Source organism: Hemiscyllium ocellatum, chromosome 7, assembly GCF_020745735.1.
Source record: "Hemiscyllium ocellatum isolate sHemOce1 chromosome 7, sHemOce1.pat.X.cur, whole genome shotgun sequence".
Taxonomy (NCBI): Eukaryota; Metazoa; Chordata; class Chondrichthyes; order Orectolobiformes; family Hemiscylliidae; genus Hemiscyllium; species Hemiscyllium ocellatum.
Window position 1 is genome coordinate 95,983,645 of NC_083407.1, and position 15,802 is coordinate 95,999,446.

Below are 15,802 nucleotides of genomic sequence, written 5' to 3' on the forward strand. Positions count from 1 at the left end.
TTGCGTGAGGGGTTGTCCTATAATCAAATAGGAACCGGGACAATTTGGTATTGAGTGGTATTTCTTTAAGGCTGCCTTCAATGTTTGGATTGCACTTTCTGCCAGACCATTGAACAATGGATGGTATGAAGCTGTCTGAACATGCCGAATAAAACTGATAGCGTCTCAGGATTAGAGGAGGCTAGGGTTGTAATATTCCTTAACTAAATCCATCAACTCTTGAAAGGTGCCTCAGGGAAAGTTAGGCTCCTCATAACTGAAAATGCTACTGGTCCACAAGCAGTTAAAAAGATTATTCATTGATTTTTATCTGCCAAAAACTATTTGTCTAGAAAAAAAACGCATTCTTTCCACGTATTGGGCCCAGTCTTTGATTGAACAAGTCAATCTTCCCAAATAAAAATGCCAGAAATGCTTACTGCAACTCAAAGACGAATGTTGTGAGCAAAATCAGGGAAGTATTGTTTTCTCTCATCACCACTGAAAAATTGCACAGAGGCTGGTATCCAATCACCAAGTCACCCTTTATTTGCATGTGCACTGTACATGGATTCTGACCAGCTAGCCCAGAGCCAGTCCCGAGAGTGAGGAGACTGTTGTACCTCCTGTTTGTATCGACACCGCCTCTAAAAGAGAAAGAACCCAATTTAAACACTGTTTCCAAACATGAGCAAACACTTCGTTAAAAAGTTAAGAGAAAATTAGCGTTTTTAGAGATTCAGTTGGTTAGAGGAGATGAAACTGTGGCTATCTGTCTGTTGCTTATTTTTGAATCATTTTATTGCTTACGTTGGTTCAGCTTGACTCTTTAGAATAAGAAAAAAGGACCTCTTGTATCCTTTGTTTCATTAATGACTGTGCCTTCGTCATGAGGTCAGAAGTAGGGATTATTACTAATGATTACAGTATTCAGTTGCATGCGAAATTCTACAGCTTGGAAGTGTGTCTTTAATATAGTGCATTTCCTTCACTCTTAGGATAAGTACAATGCATGATCATATAAATTTTGCAATAAGATGTATTTGTACCTTAGAATAGTTAAGTGCAGTAGCATAGTAATTATGTACTGATTCTTACCTATACCCAAAAATGATATGGCAAGCCATTGAGTTATATTATCACCTTGTCAGTGCAACTAGGCAATAGATGCCTTGCATGTGAGATCCATATTCTGGTAATGAATTTTGCCAGTATTGTAAAACAAATTTTTATTCATTCATGGAATATGTGTTTCGAAGGCTAGGCTAGCATTTATTGCCCATTCCTAATTGTACTTGAAAAGGTATTGGTGAGCTTACTGTGTGAACCACAGCAGTCCAGGCTGAGTGACTTGACCCAGAATGTTTTTCGGAAGGAAGTTCCAGGATTTTCATCCAGCGACAATGAAGGAATGGCAATGTTGTTCCAAGTCCGGGTGGGTTGTCACTTGGAGAGGAATTTATAAGTGTGGTGCTCCCACACATCTGTTTTTGGTCTTATAGGTCAGTGCTTCCCCAGCATATTGCACCATGACCATGTTGTGAATGTTGAAAATTGTTGTGATCTCTTAATGAAAACTAAGAGGTGCTAGTGAGCCATAGCATGTTAATTATGGGAGATTCAGCAATGGTAATACCATTGAATGTCAAAGAGACAATAATTAGATTCTCCTTTGTTGAAGATGGTCATAGGCTGACAGTTATGTGGCACAAACATTACTTCCCCAAGCCTGGATTATTTTTCAGCTGTTACACTGTAAGGATCCAAACTACGTCTGTATCTAAGAAGTTGTAAATGGTGCAATGTATGATGCAATCACCAATGACTATCCCTACTTATAACTTTTTTTTCATTTGTTCTTGCAATGTGGCCATTGTTACCTTGGGCAGAATCTATTGCCCATCTCTATTTGTTCAGAGGGCCATTAAGAGTCGATCAAGTTGAGAGTCTGCAGTTACAAAGAACAGGCTATGCCTAAAGGACATAGGAACCAGATAAGTTTTTACAACAAGCAAAGGTTGTCTTCAAGTTTCAGTATATGCCATGGTAAAGTTTAAATCCATGTTACCAGAGTATCAGCCTCGGGTTCTGGATTTCTAGTCCAGTGACATTACTACCTTGCCATTGCCATCACCATGATGGGAGGAAGGTAATTGATGAGGCAGCTGAAGATTTTGGCCTGGGGCACTAATTTGAGGAACTCCTGCAGAGATGTCCTAAGACTTAAATGAATGACCACCACCAACCAAGAACATTCACCTTTGTGCTAGGTACGACTCCAACCAGAGGAAAGTTGCACCCGATTCCCATTAACTCCAGTTATGCTAGGGTTCCTTAATGCTATAGTTTATCAAATGTTGAGACCAGGCGATTGGAAAACTTGTCAATGTTTATTTGAAAAGGAAAGGAGACAAAAAAATCAGGTTACTATAGACCAATTAGCTTAATGTCTTCTCCCAAATTTTGAGCTTAATGTCTGTTATTAGAAAAATGTTTGAGCCTGCTACAAAGTATATAATACTTAGAAATACAAAATATGTTCATCCATCATGTTCATGGCTTCATGAAGGGGAAATCATGCTGAGTGAATTTGCATGTGGGAGAGTCTAAGACTAGTGGGCATGATCTCAGAATTAGGGTCACACATTTGAAACAGAGATGAGGAGGAATTACTTCTCTCAGAGAATAGTGAATCTGTGGAATCCTTTACTGCAGAGGACAGTTGAGACTGGCTTATTAAGTGTCTCCAAGACTTTCATCAGTAAGAAAATCAGAGTTATTTGGAAAAGATTGTAAAATGGAGTTGAGGATTTGCAGATCAGTCATGATTTCATTGGCGCAGCAGACTCAGTGGGCTGAGGGGCCTACTTCTGCTTCTCCATCTTATGGCAGTTGCTGTCACCCACCTCTGGAGTTCAACAATTTTGTTCATAATTGAACTAAAACTGTCTTGAGGTGAAGAGCTGAGTTGTCCTGATGGAACTGAGCATCACTGAACAATTAATTACTGAACAAGTGCTGCTTGATAGCATTGTTAACAAACCCTCCATCACTTCTGTGATGTTTGAGTTTAATCTGATGAAGGGTAATTTGGCCAGGTTGGATTTGTCCTGCTCTTTGTGGTCAGCTCCAAACTGGGCAATTTTCCATGTTGTTGGATACATACTGGTGTTGTAGCTGTACGGAAACCATTTGACTAGATACTCAGCCAATACAAGAGCTCACGTCTTCTGTATTATTGTTAGTTAGTTGTCAGGGCTTATAGCTGTTGTATTATTCAGTGCCTTCAGCTGTTTCTTGACCTCACATGGGGTGTATCAGATTGGCTGAAGATTGGCAGCTGTGATGTTGGGGACCTCCCGAGGAGGCCAGGTGTAACATTTCAAATCAAGTATGGTGACCAGTTAATGCTAAAATGTTGGCATTTCAGCTTTCATATACTCCAGAGAGTTCTTTGTAATAACTATTTGTAATAACTAAAAGGGAGTCTAATCTCAATTATTTTTAAACATTAGAGTGCTATTTTGGAACTTTATGTAAATGCAGCATCAAGGTATCAAACTGGCACAAGTCCTTAATAAAAGCAAATTACTGTGGGTGCTGGAACCTCAATGAATTCCGGGCTCGACATGATGCTGAGCTCTTCTTCCTTCACCTTCGTGCTCACTTCTTTGGGTAAGAGTCCTCCGTCCAACATTCCACCTCTAATTGGACACCCCCGCCAGGACAATTTCCTGCCCTCGATCTTTTCATTGACAATTGTCAACTGGACATTGGCCGCCTTAATTTCCCTGCCCCTCTTACCCATTCCAACCTCTCTCCATCTGAACTTTCTGCCCTTCACTCCCTTAGGTCCAACCCCAACCTTGTCATCAAACCTGCTGACAAAGTGGGGGGTGCTGTCGTCGTCTGGCACACTGACCTCTACCTCGCTGAGGTTGAGTGCAAACTTTCAGATTCCTCCTACCTCCCCCTAGAGCATGACCACACCACTCAGCATCAAGCCTTTGTCTCCAAAACAGTGACTGATCTCATTTTCTCCTGATGCCTCTCCACTCCTCTCCCCCCCCCCCCCCCCCCCCCCCAACACACACACAGAGAGGCCCACAGCTTCCAACCTCAGTCTCCCAACTCCAGACAGCCCATTTCTACCTACTCTCCAAAATCCACAAGAAGGACTGTCCTTGCAGGCCCATTATGTCAGCATGCTCCTGTCCCACTGAACTTATTTCCTTCTACCTTGACTCCATCCTCACTCCTCTGGTTCACTCCATCCCCACCTACATTCGGGATTCCTCTGATGCTTTGCGACACATTGACAGCTTTCAATTCGCAGGCCCTAACCACCTTCTATCACCATGGATGTGCAATCTCTTTACATCTCCATCCCACACCAAGACGGCTTGAAAGCTCTTCGCTTCTTTCTCAAAGAGGCCCGAACAATCTCCATCCACCACCGCTCTCCTCCACCTGACTGAATTGTCCTCTCTCTCAACAACTTCTCCTTCAACTCATCCCATTTTCTCCAAATCAAAGGTGTAGCAATGGGTACCCGCATGGTTCCTAGCTATGCCTGCCTTTTCATGGGGTATGTGGAACACTTCTTGTTCCAGGCCTACCCGGGTCCCCTCCACAACTGCTTTAACGGTATATCAATGACTATTTCGTTGCGGCTTCATGCTCTCGTCCTGACCTGGAAAAATTCATAAACTTCCCTTCCAGTTTCCACCCCTCCATCACCTTCACCTGGTCCATCTCCGACACTTGCCTTCCTTTCCTTCACCTTTCTGTCTTAATTTCCGGCAATAGTTTATCCACTAATATCCATTACAAGCCCAATGACTCCCACAGCTATCTGGACTACAGCTCTTCTCACCCACGTCCTGTAAGGACTCTAACCCTTTCTCTCAGTTCCTCACCTCTGCCGTGTTTCTTCCGATGAGGCCAGTTTCAAAGTGGTGCTCTTAATATGTGCTCCTTCTTCTCCAACCGTGGCTTCCCACCTACAGTTGTTGACAGGGCTCTCGACAGCGTGCGGTCCATCTCCCGCGCCACAACCCTCACCCCCTCCCTCCCCTCCCAGAACAAGGATAGGGTCCCTCTTGATCTCACCTTTCACCTCCCAGCCTTCACATGCAAAGACTAATCCTCCGCCATGACGCCACCAGTAAACACATCTTCCCTTCCCTCCTCCTGTCTGCATTCCGCAAAGATCGCTCCCTCCAGGACAACCTAGTCCACTCCTCCATTACACCTAATACCTCTCTCATCACACACGGCACCTTCCCATGCAATCGCAGAAGGTGCAACACCTGCCCCTTTACCTCTTCCATGCTCACCATCCAAGGCCCCAGACACTCATTTCAGATTAAGCAGCATTTCACTTGTACCTCTTTCAATTTGGTCTATTGCATTCGTTGCTCCCAATGTGGTCTCCTCTGTATCGGAGAGACAAAACACTGACTGGGTGATCTCTTTGCTGAGCACCTTCGGTCTGTACACAATCAGGTCCCAGACCTTGCTGTGGCTTGCCACTTCAACACACAAGCCTGCTCCCATGCCCACATGTCTGTCCTTGGCCTGCTGCAATGTTCCAGTGAAGCTCAACGCAAACTGGAGGAACAGCATCTTCCAACTAGGCACGTTACAGCCTGCTGGTCTCAATATTGAATTCAACAACTTCAGATAATTTTATTTCATTTATTTTACTTATTTTTTTAATATTTTTTTTCACTTCTGTACCTCTTATTTCTTGATTGTCTCTCTTTCTCTCGCTCCCCACTCTCTCATCACCTTTTTTCTCTCCTCTTCCCCCTTTGCTACCCTTCTCCCCTGTTTTCCATTTTGCCTCTGCTTCACCCCTTTCCCTCCCATCCCCCACATATTTTGTCACTAGCACTGGCTTCAACCTTGGTCATTCACAGCTCCTAATCTCCCTATCTCTCTATGCACTGTCATTATCACATCTTTGCTTCTGGAGCCATGACTCACCTTCTCTCAGCCTAGTATAAATACTTCCCTATTTCTCCCCTTTCTTTTGGCTTTGACAAAGGGTCAGTTAGACTCGAAACGTCAGCTCTTTCCTCTCCTTACAGATGCTGCCAGACCTGCTGATCTTTTCCAGCATTTTCTCTTTTGACACAAGTCCTTTATCATCTTGCGCAGCAATTTCAAAACCATGAATGTGATTTTAAAATTAGAGTAATTTATTTTCAGGATCTCTGATATATAAGAGAAAGGAGCACGTTTTTGTTTGTCTGAATCACAATATAAATAAATCATTATCTTAATTGCAGAACTGGCATCTACAAGACAGTGTTGAATATTGCCCAGGTATCCCCTCTTTCCACAAAATGTAAGACACATCGAATATGAGCAATTATCATTTTATCAACCAACTCTAAATATCAGCAAAGTTATGGACTTTGTTGCTGATAGTGCTTTCGAGTGATACCTGCACTCTCATATATCCTGTTCACTGTTACTCAACTTAGGGCTCTGCCAGTGTCTCTTCGTTCCAGCCTTGGTACAAATATGAATAAAGGTGCTGAAGTACAAAGCTTACATGAGAAGCCTACCTTTGACACTAAGACGAGAATTAATCAAGCATAGCTTTGGGGTGATTCACAAAAATTGTGTCTCTGAAGAAAGCTGTCCTCTATTAGAACCTACTGATTGTAGGGGAAGATGGTTGTGATTGTCAGAGGCCATTCATCTCAGCTAAAGGATAATTACTCCCAGTATTCTCTAATCAATCTGTTCAGAAATATTATTACACACCTCTGGAATATGTGGGACTTGAACCTAGGCCTTCTGGCTCAGAGCTAGGGACATTACCATTATGCCACCAGAGCCTCTTTTCCAGGATAGCATCCTCGTCATAATCATCTTCACCTGCTATATCAATAAGCTTCCCTCCATCACAAGGTTGGAAGTACTAATGTTTGCACAGTGTTCCATTCAAAATTCCTCAGATAATGAAGCAGTCTATGCCCAAGTACATCAAGACTGGGATAGCATCCTGACTTTGACTGGTAAGTGGCTCGTAATGCTAAAGGCACACAATGGCCATCTCCATTAGAGTCTTGCCCACACCATTAACATTGAATGACATTCCCATTGCTGAACCTCCCATTATCAACGTAAAGGAAGGCTGTTATTGACTAGAGACTTAACTGAATCAGTTGTGCAAGATCAGGTCAGCAGCTACATATTCAGTTGTTCATGACTCTTCAGGTGACTCTCTAAGTCCTGTCGACCATCTGCAGGACAGCAATTTAGTGTAAGATGACATATTTTCCACTTGATTTGGTAGGTACCACTCTAGCAATACTTGCGAAGCTTGACCACATCCAGGACAAAACATACTGCTCAATTGGCAGCCATTCATCAACGACAATTTGAGGTGGCTAATAAATGATAACCTTGCTAGTGACTTAATGAGCAGCCTTCATTGCAATATATCCACACCAAAGATTCTTATAAAGGATAGTATTCTACAGTGGGTGAGCACTCATCATAAGGAACAAGATTGAGCTTGGCCAAATTAATTTTGTTCCTTTGCTTCTTTGTGAAATTAATGTCTGATTAGTTTGTGGTGGATTCTATTGCCATAACTCAAATGAGTAAGAACGTTGAGCCAATCTATTTGCCATCTACACCATTTATATAACTTAACTACAAAAATAATGTTTTCATACTATAGAAACTATCTAACTAACCACCACTTTCTCAAGCATCCAAGAATGGTAATAAATGTTGGCCGAGGCAGCAACACCCATATCAATGAATGCCTTTTTAAAAAAATTCAATCACCTTACAAAGATCATACTTCATTGATTTGGTAATATTTCATTTCTTGTCATCATACATGAATGATGAAAATTGGGTGAGAAGTTATCAGTATAACAAACTCATCTGTTCCAGTTTTCATTGAGGTTTATTTATGCTAGTTGCATTTATTTCTGTCGTTTTGCATTTTTTCATAGCCTTTCATAATACAGTTCTTCATTCTAAATGTTTTGGTCTTTCATGTTTAGTCATCTTCCTTCTGTGTTACCCCGTGAAGCTATTTGACCTGTAGCAGACATGGCCTAATTGTGGGTGCTGTTATGGTGTCAGTTGCTTTTGCTGTTTCCATTACACCATTTACTTGAATACAATTCAGATTTTTCAAATACAATTACTTTGGCTTTGCATTATGCACACTGAGGCTTATTTTCAAGTCAACTTTCCACTACAACAGTTTGTTAAAATAACGGATAATAACACTTTATGGGAGTTGCTTTTCACCAAAAATATTTGTAAATATATCCCAGTAACAAATGTACAGTAATATAAAATAAAAGAGAGAAACTCAGCAGGTGTAGCAAAATCTGTGGAGAGAGAAATGTTTTGATTCCAATATGGCTCTTCTTCAAAACTGTAAGCAGATGGAAGATGATGGTTTTTATGCTATTGACAGAGGGGGAAAAGGAGCAAGTGAAACAAATAGTGAGGTGCCCAGACTAAAAATCAAGGGGATTGATAATGATGCTTTCAGCAAAGCAGACCTATTTTCTCATTTCTCATCTAACTTTTATACCTGTTTACATATTGATTCTCTTTGCAACCACTAGCACCCCTTTGCCACTCAACTTCACTGTTCCAATTATAGGCTTGTTCTTCTCTTTGTCACTGATAAGGTCATACCAGCAAATGCAGAAGAAAAGTACCCTGTGATGAGAGAACTGGCTCCAAACCATTTCCTTCCAAAACATTTCTGAAGAGACCAATGACTCTGCAAAAGTCTGATAAATGCCTTCCTTCTAACCTGTCTGAAGCCCCCTAGGCACAAACGTGCAGGAACATCTTTAACTGTAGTGACAACACAACTAACTACATTGTACTAAGCAGCGAAAAGATTACTGAGCTTTTCCAGGACTATGTACCAACATTTTTCAATGCTTTTTACTGCAAAATGTCAACCATTGTAAGATGTGAACAAATTCAAGCTAAAGGCATCATTCACATGTTTACTGAGTCACTGTTTTCATTTTTTTCTCTTTGAAGCTAGTTGACCCCGTTCTCTTGCTATATCCCATAATCCTGCAAGTCTTTTCCCTTCAGGTAGCTATCTGGTTTCCTTTTGATCGTCTCTATTTTCAGTACCCTCATGGGCAACAAGTACCAAATCTCCTTTACTGTAATAAGGAGGTCAATCTCTGTTTTTCCAAACTAATCTTGTAGCTGCATATCCCATTCCTGGAATCAGTTTGGTAAATCTCCTTTCAAGGACCATCACATTCTTCCTAAAATGTAGTGGCCAGAACTGGACACACTGCACTTGATATCGCCTAACGAGAGCTATGCAAAGACTCAGCACAACTACTGTGCTTTTGTACTCAATGCCTCTATTTATTAAGCTACTTACTCGTTAAATGCTGCTATTAACAAAGATCTGTGCAGAATCAGCACCAGGACTGTATTCCATGCATTATTTAGAACTGTGCAATTAATTTTATATTGCCTGTGCTTATTCCTTCTGGCAAAATGCATCGCTTATCCTTTCTTGCATTAAAATATGTCTTCCACTTGTCTGCCTGTTCTGCTATCCTAATGGTGTCCTTTTGCAAACAATTCATAGCATACTCAATGTTTGCTACTTCTTCATGTTTGGTATCATCAGAAAATGTTAACATTTTTACTTCTAAGTATTTCCATTATATATTTTAAAAAATAGTCCATGTACTGAACTTTGGGAACACCACTCTCTACTATCTTCTAATATGGAAAAGAAAACCCTTTATCATAGCAGCTTCTTTTTAGCCACTCTTATCTGATACTTTATCACTTTTTAAAAAATTCATATAGTCAACATTGACTGCATTTCTTTCATTAAACTTCTGTTACTTTATCAAAAACTTGTTAGATTGGTCATTCACAACTTGTTTTTTCACAATCAGTGTCGCCTGTCACTAATGAACTCAAACCTCTCCAAGGGTCAAATGATTTTCTTTCTGTTCTCCACAACTTTCACTTATTGGTCTAGTCTAGAGCAGTCTTTGGAGAAAAGAAGGCTGAGAAGAAATTTGATGGGGCTATTAACAATCATGAGGGATCTAGACAATGTTGATCAGGAGAAAGCTTTCTCTTCTTGCAAGGACTAAGGGCAAGAGGATGCAGATTTAACAAATCTGATAGACATTTATAAAATAATGAGAGGCAAAGATAGAATTAATTGTAGTTGTCTTTTCCCTAGGATGGGGGATTTCAAGACAAGGGAGCATATTTTTAATGTGAGGGAGATTTAAAAAAAACATGAGACAAATATTTTGCACTGAAGTTGGTTCACATGTCAAAGTCACAAAGTCATAGAGATGTAGAGCATGGAAACAGACCCTTCGGTCCAACTTATCCATGCCGATATCCCAACCCAACCTAGTCCCACCTGCCAGCACCTGGCCCATATCCCTCCAAACCCTTCCTATTCATATACTCATCCAGATGCCTTTTAATTGTTGCAATTGTACTAGCCTCCACTACTTCCTCTGGCAGCTCGTTCCATACACGTACCATCCTCTGTGTGAAAAAGTTGCCCCTGAGATCTCTTCTATATCCCTCTAAACCTATGCCCTCTAGTTCTGGACTCCCCCACCCCAGGGAAGAGACTTTGTCTATTTATCCTATCCATGCCCCTCATTTTATAAACCTCTATAAGGTCACCTCTCAGCCTCTGATGCTCCAGGGAAAACAGTCCCAGCCTATTCAATCTCTCCCTATAGCTCAAATCCTCCAACCCTGGCAACATCCTTGTAAATCTTTTCTGAACCCTTTCAAGTTTCACAGCATCTTTCCAATAGGGAGAAGACCAAATTGCATGCAGTATTCCAAAAGTGGCCTAACCAATGTCCTGTACACCTGCAACATGACCTCCCAACTCCTGTACTCAATACTCTGACCAATAAAGGAAAGCATACCAAACGCCACCTTCACTATCCAATCTACCTGCAACTTCACTTTCAAGGAGCTATGAACCTGCACTCCAAGGTCTCTTTGTTCAGCAACATTCCCTAGGATCTTACTATCAAGTGTATAAGTCCTGCTAAGATTGGCTTTCCCAAAATGCAGCAGCTCGCATTTATCTAAATTAAACTCCATCTGCCACTTCACAGCCTATCTGATTAAGATCCTGTTGTAATCTGATGTAACCTCCTTCACAGTCCACTACACCTCCAATTTTGGTGTCATCTGCAAACTTACTAACCATACCTCTTATGTCCACACCCAAATCATTTATATAAATGACGAAAAGTAGTGAACCCAGCACGAATCCTTGTGGCACTCCACTTGTCACAGGTCTCCAGTCTGAAAAAGAATCCTCCACTACCACCCTCTGTCTACTACGTTTGAGCAAGTTCTCCTTTTATTCCATGAGATTTAACCTTGCTAACCTGTCCTCCATGGGAAACCTTATCGAATGCCTTACTGAAGTCCATATAAATCATGTCCACTGCTCTGCCCTCATCAATCCTCTTCATTACTTCTTCAAAAAATTCAGTCAAGTTTGTGAAATGAACTTCCTGAGAAAGCGATTGATGTGGATACAATTGCAACATTCGAAAGATGTTTGGATAGATATGTGCATAGGAAGGGTTTGGAGGGATATCGGCCAGGAGCATCCAGGCGGGACTAGTTTAGTATGCGATTATGTTCGTCATGGACTGGTTCGACCGAAAGATCTGTTGTGCTGTATGACTCGATAATTGGTAACAAAGAAAAAATGACAAGCAATGAGTGGTTAAGGTCTGAAGTGCACTGCCTGAGCATGTAGTGAAAGTAGATTCAATTGAAGTATTCCAAAAGGAGTTAGACTGGTATCTGAAAAGAGAGAATGCACAGGGTTATTGGAGGAAGCAAGAAAATGGCAGTAGATGATTTGCTTATTTGGAGAATTCCTGCAGGCATAATGGGATGAATGGTCTCTTTTGTGCTATGATTCTATTAAGTAGGAAAATTTGATTTGTTAGTCTCTGCTTTTTTTTTGAGTTAGTTAAAAGGAGTAAAGTCATTAAGATCCGCTGACTTAGTTTTGGTTGTATTATCAATGCTGAGTTGACTAATAATCCTGGTCAGTATAATTCTTTACAGTCTAAACACTTGTTCATAATATTCAGGCATATAATTTACTCCAAATATTAATTTATTCAGGAAATGAATTGATATTGAAGATCGCATTTTGCAATTTTGTTTGTTGTTATTAAAGGGTTTTTTTGGTTTAAAAGGGATACATTTGGGCCAATCCTTTTATCATGCTATTAAAGCTACTTGCTATACAGTTCTTGAAACTTGAATGAATGGCTAGTTTAAAACTGGCATTTTTATGAGTGAAAGGAGCAATATACTTTTGTATTAATGTTGTAGCATAGTCATGGTGCCATATTTTCATTCAATTTGTAGGTTATGATTCAGTTTGCATGATGAGAGCTGTTAAATTGTGTTTAATGCTCATTTTTAGAGAAGTACAGTATTTCAAGGAGGTAATACCAATTAAATTCAGATGAAAATGAACAAAAGAATCCCAGTTGTGAGTAGATAAATTAAAGGCTTTTTGCATAGGTCACCACTATTTAAGAACAACAAAGCTTCTACCATTGAGAGTACTGTAATTCAAAGGAAGCTGAAACTGCATGAGTGGGTTGATACGAAGAAGCCTGTAATTTGTGTAGCTGCTTTGTTGAGCTTAGCATTAAATGTTCTGTCTCTTGAGTTGAAGAGGTGATCTTTGACATCTGCCCACATATATTTCCTGTCAAACAGCAGACCAATCACTCCCGTTCTGTCTGCGCTTTCATTGTCCAGCGCCCACGCACAGTCAAACGGAATATTCTTACAACTTGTCATTAAAACTGAATGCATACTGACCCAATGGGCCTTGTAATCGACAAGTAATTTGCTGTGGTGAACAAGAGCTTCTCTGGGCCAACACTTGAGGGAATGTGCACACAATTTTATCTTCAAGCCAAGGGACGACAACTGTTCTTAAATTGTTTAGATTATGTTGTGTAGGATTAATAATTACATAGATGCATTTTTTTAATCACACTGTTCTGCAGAAGTGATTGTTCTTGAATCAGAACTGGGTTTATTGGATATGTTGAAAATCTGAAATAAAAACAGAAGATTTTGAAATCGGAGCAGATATAGCAGTCCCTCTGGAAAGAAAAACAGTTAGCAATTCAAGCCAATGAAATTTTAATCAAATAGTATTTACATACACTTTAAGCATTTTGAGATTTAATTGCTTAATGTTGAAGTTGATACAAAGCTAAGCGGCAACATGTGCTTTGAGGAAGGTTTTAAATATTTCTGGATGACTTGGAAAAGCTTAATAATTGGGTTAGAACATGGTAGATAGACTATAACGTGGAAAATGTGAGATTGTCCAATTTGGTCCAAAGAACGGATTTGCGGAGTATTTCTTAAAAGGCAAGAGGTTGAAAAGTAGTTGTGCAAAGGGACCTGGCAGTCCTCGTCAATAAGTCACTGAAGGTTAATGTGCAAGTGTAACAAGCTTATTAAGAAGGTTAATGGAATGTTAGTCTTTATCACATGAAAATTTGAGTACAGGAGTAATGAACTCTTTGCTTCAGTTGTATGGGAGTTTGATTCAAGCACACCTGATGTACTGCATGCGTTTTTAGTCTCCTTACCTCAGGAAAGATATTATTTCCTGAAAGAGAATGTGACAAAGGTTCACCAGGTTTATTCCAAGATTGGTAAGACTATCCAAAGAGAGAGATTGGGCAAAATCGGCCCATATTCTCTGGAGTGTCAAAGAACAAGAGACGATTTCATTGAAACTTACAAATTACAAAATAAAGGAATAGGCAGACGCAAGTAAGCTGTTTCTCCTGATTGAGGAATCTAGAACTAGGGGTACAATTTGTAAAATAAGGTCAATGGCACTTGGGTTGGAGATAAGGGTAAATTATTTTACTTAGGGGATGGTGAATCTTTGGAATTCGCTACCCCAACAGGCTGTGGAAACTTGGTTATCTAAATATGTTTATAGTAGAGATGGATAAAATTTTGATGATCACTGGTGTAAAGGGATAATGTGGATAAAAGACACTGAAGTGTTTGATCAGCCATGATAGTATTAAATGACGGAGCAGTCTTGATGGCCTGAATGGCTGCCCTTGTTCCTATGAACCAAATTTCAGTCTGTTTCTCAAATGTGATTCTTTTTTAGAATATACGCATTGTCAACATGGACAACATTTGTTGCCATCTCATCTAAAGCCCTCGAGAAGGTGCTAGGGAGCTATATTTTTGAACTGTTGTACTCCTTGGAGATTAGAGATACATAGAGTGCTATTTGGAAGGGAGATCCTGAATTTTGAATCGGCTAAGTGAAGGAACAGTGATATAGTTCCTAGTCAGGATTGTGTGACTTGAGTGGTACTTGCAGCTGGTGCTGTTCCCATGGATCTGCCCTTATCTTCTCAGTGGTAGTGGTTATGGGTTTGAAAGACACTGGCATATTGCAGTTGCTGCTACTGTGCATCCATAGTGGAGAGAGTGGATGTTGAAGGAGATGGATGTGCTACCAGTGAAGCAGACAGCTTTGTCCTGGATGATGTTGAGCATCTTGAGTATTGTTAGAGTTGCAAACATCCAGGAAAATTGAGAGTGTTCCATTACACTCCTGACTTGTGCTTTGTAAATGGTGGACAGGCTTTGGGGAGTTAGGAGGGGAATTACTCACTACAGAATTTCTAGACTCTGGCCTGCTCTTTTGGTCGCAGTGTTTAAGTGGCTAGTTCAGTTTACTTTTCATCCATGGTAACGCCCCAGATTTGATAGCAATGGTAATGTCCTTGAACATCATGACAAATTATTTCCTGTTTGGTACTTATATTGTGCTCATGCTGCTTGCCATTGATCAGTATCACTTTGCGTATTGTTCTGGTCTTTCTGCATATGGACAGTTTGATGTATATATATGCCATATATATAAACCAGTGGTATATGGATGTTGGCCATTTTTCCTGAAAAGTGTTTTTGCCACATTTTGAAATCTTTAAAACTGTTACATCTAGCTTGTTTTTTCTATATTATATATCTGCTTTATTGTTAAAACCAAATCTGCAGACTGTGTGCTCGTGTTTCACTGAAATCTAAGAGGTAGGACCAAGGGTAGACCATTCAGTCCCTCTCGTCTGCCAAGCCATTCTATAAGATGTTGGTTGATCTGTCCCAGACCTCAACTCCTCAATAGTTCAAGTATCTACCTGTTGCCTCTTTAAATACTTCTAGTAATCTAGCCTCCACACTCTCCAGAGTGAGAATCCTAGACATGTACTTCCCTGTAAGGGAAGAAATTCCTTTCATCTCAGTTTGAAATGGGTATCCCTTTATTTTGTAAGTACAGTATGTTACCTAGTTTGAGGTACCCCCAATTGTGGAAACATCTTCTCAATATCGCCCCTGTAAAGCTCCTTCAGAATCTTGTACGATTCACCCCTCCTTCTTTTCGACTCTGTATAAATGCATAACCTGTTTAGCTGTTCTTGATAAGTGAACCCCTTCATCTTTGGAATCATCAAGTGAATCTCTTTTGATCTGCCTCCAGTACCAATTAATCCTTTTTTAAATACAGGGACCAAACTGGACACAGTTCTCCAAGTGTAGCCTCACCAATACTCCATGTACTTGTAACAAGAATACCCTCTTTTTAAACTCCAAATCCGGAGCAATCAATGCCAAAATTCCCTTTGCCTTCTTAATTACTTGCTGAACCTGCATGACCATGTTTTGTGCTTCATGAATGAATCTGACA

General features: G+C 40.3%; 1 protein-coding gene across 13 annotated transcripts in view; it reads left to right on the forward strand.

Moving 5' to 3' along the window:
- The window catches only part of hdac4 (histone deacetylase 4), a 494,585-nt gene that overhangs the window by 318,157 nt on the left and 160,626 nt on the right, over window positions 1–15,802 (forward strand). The gene's annotated exons all lie outside the window — the stretch shown is intronic.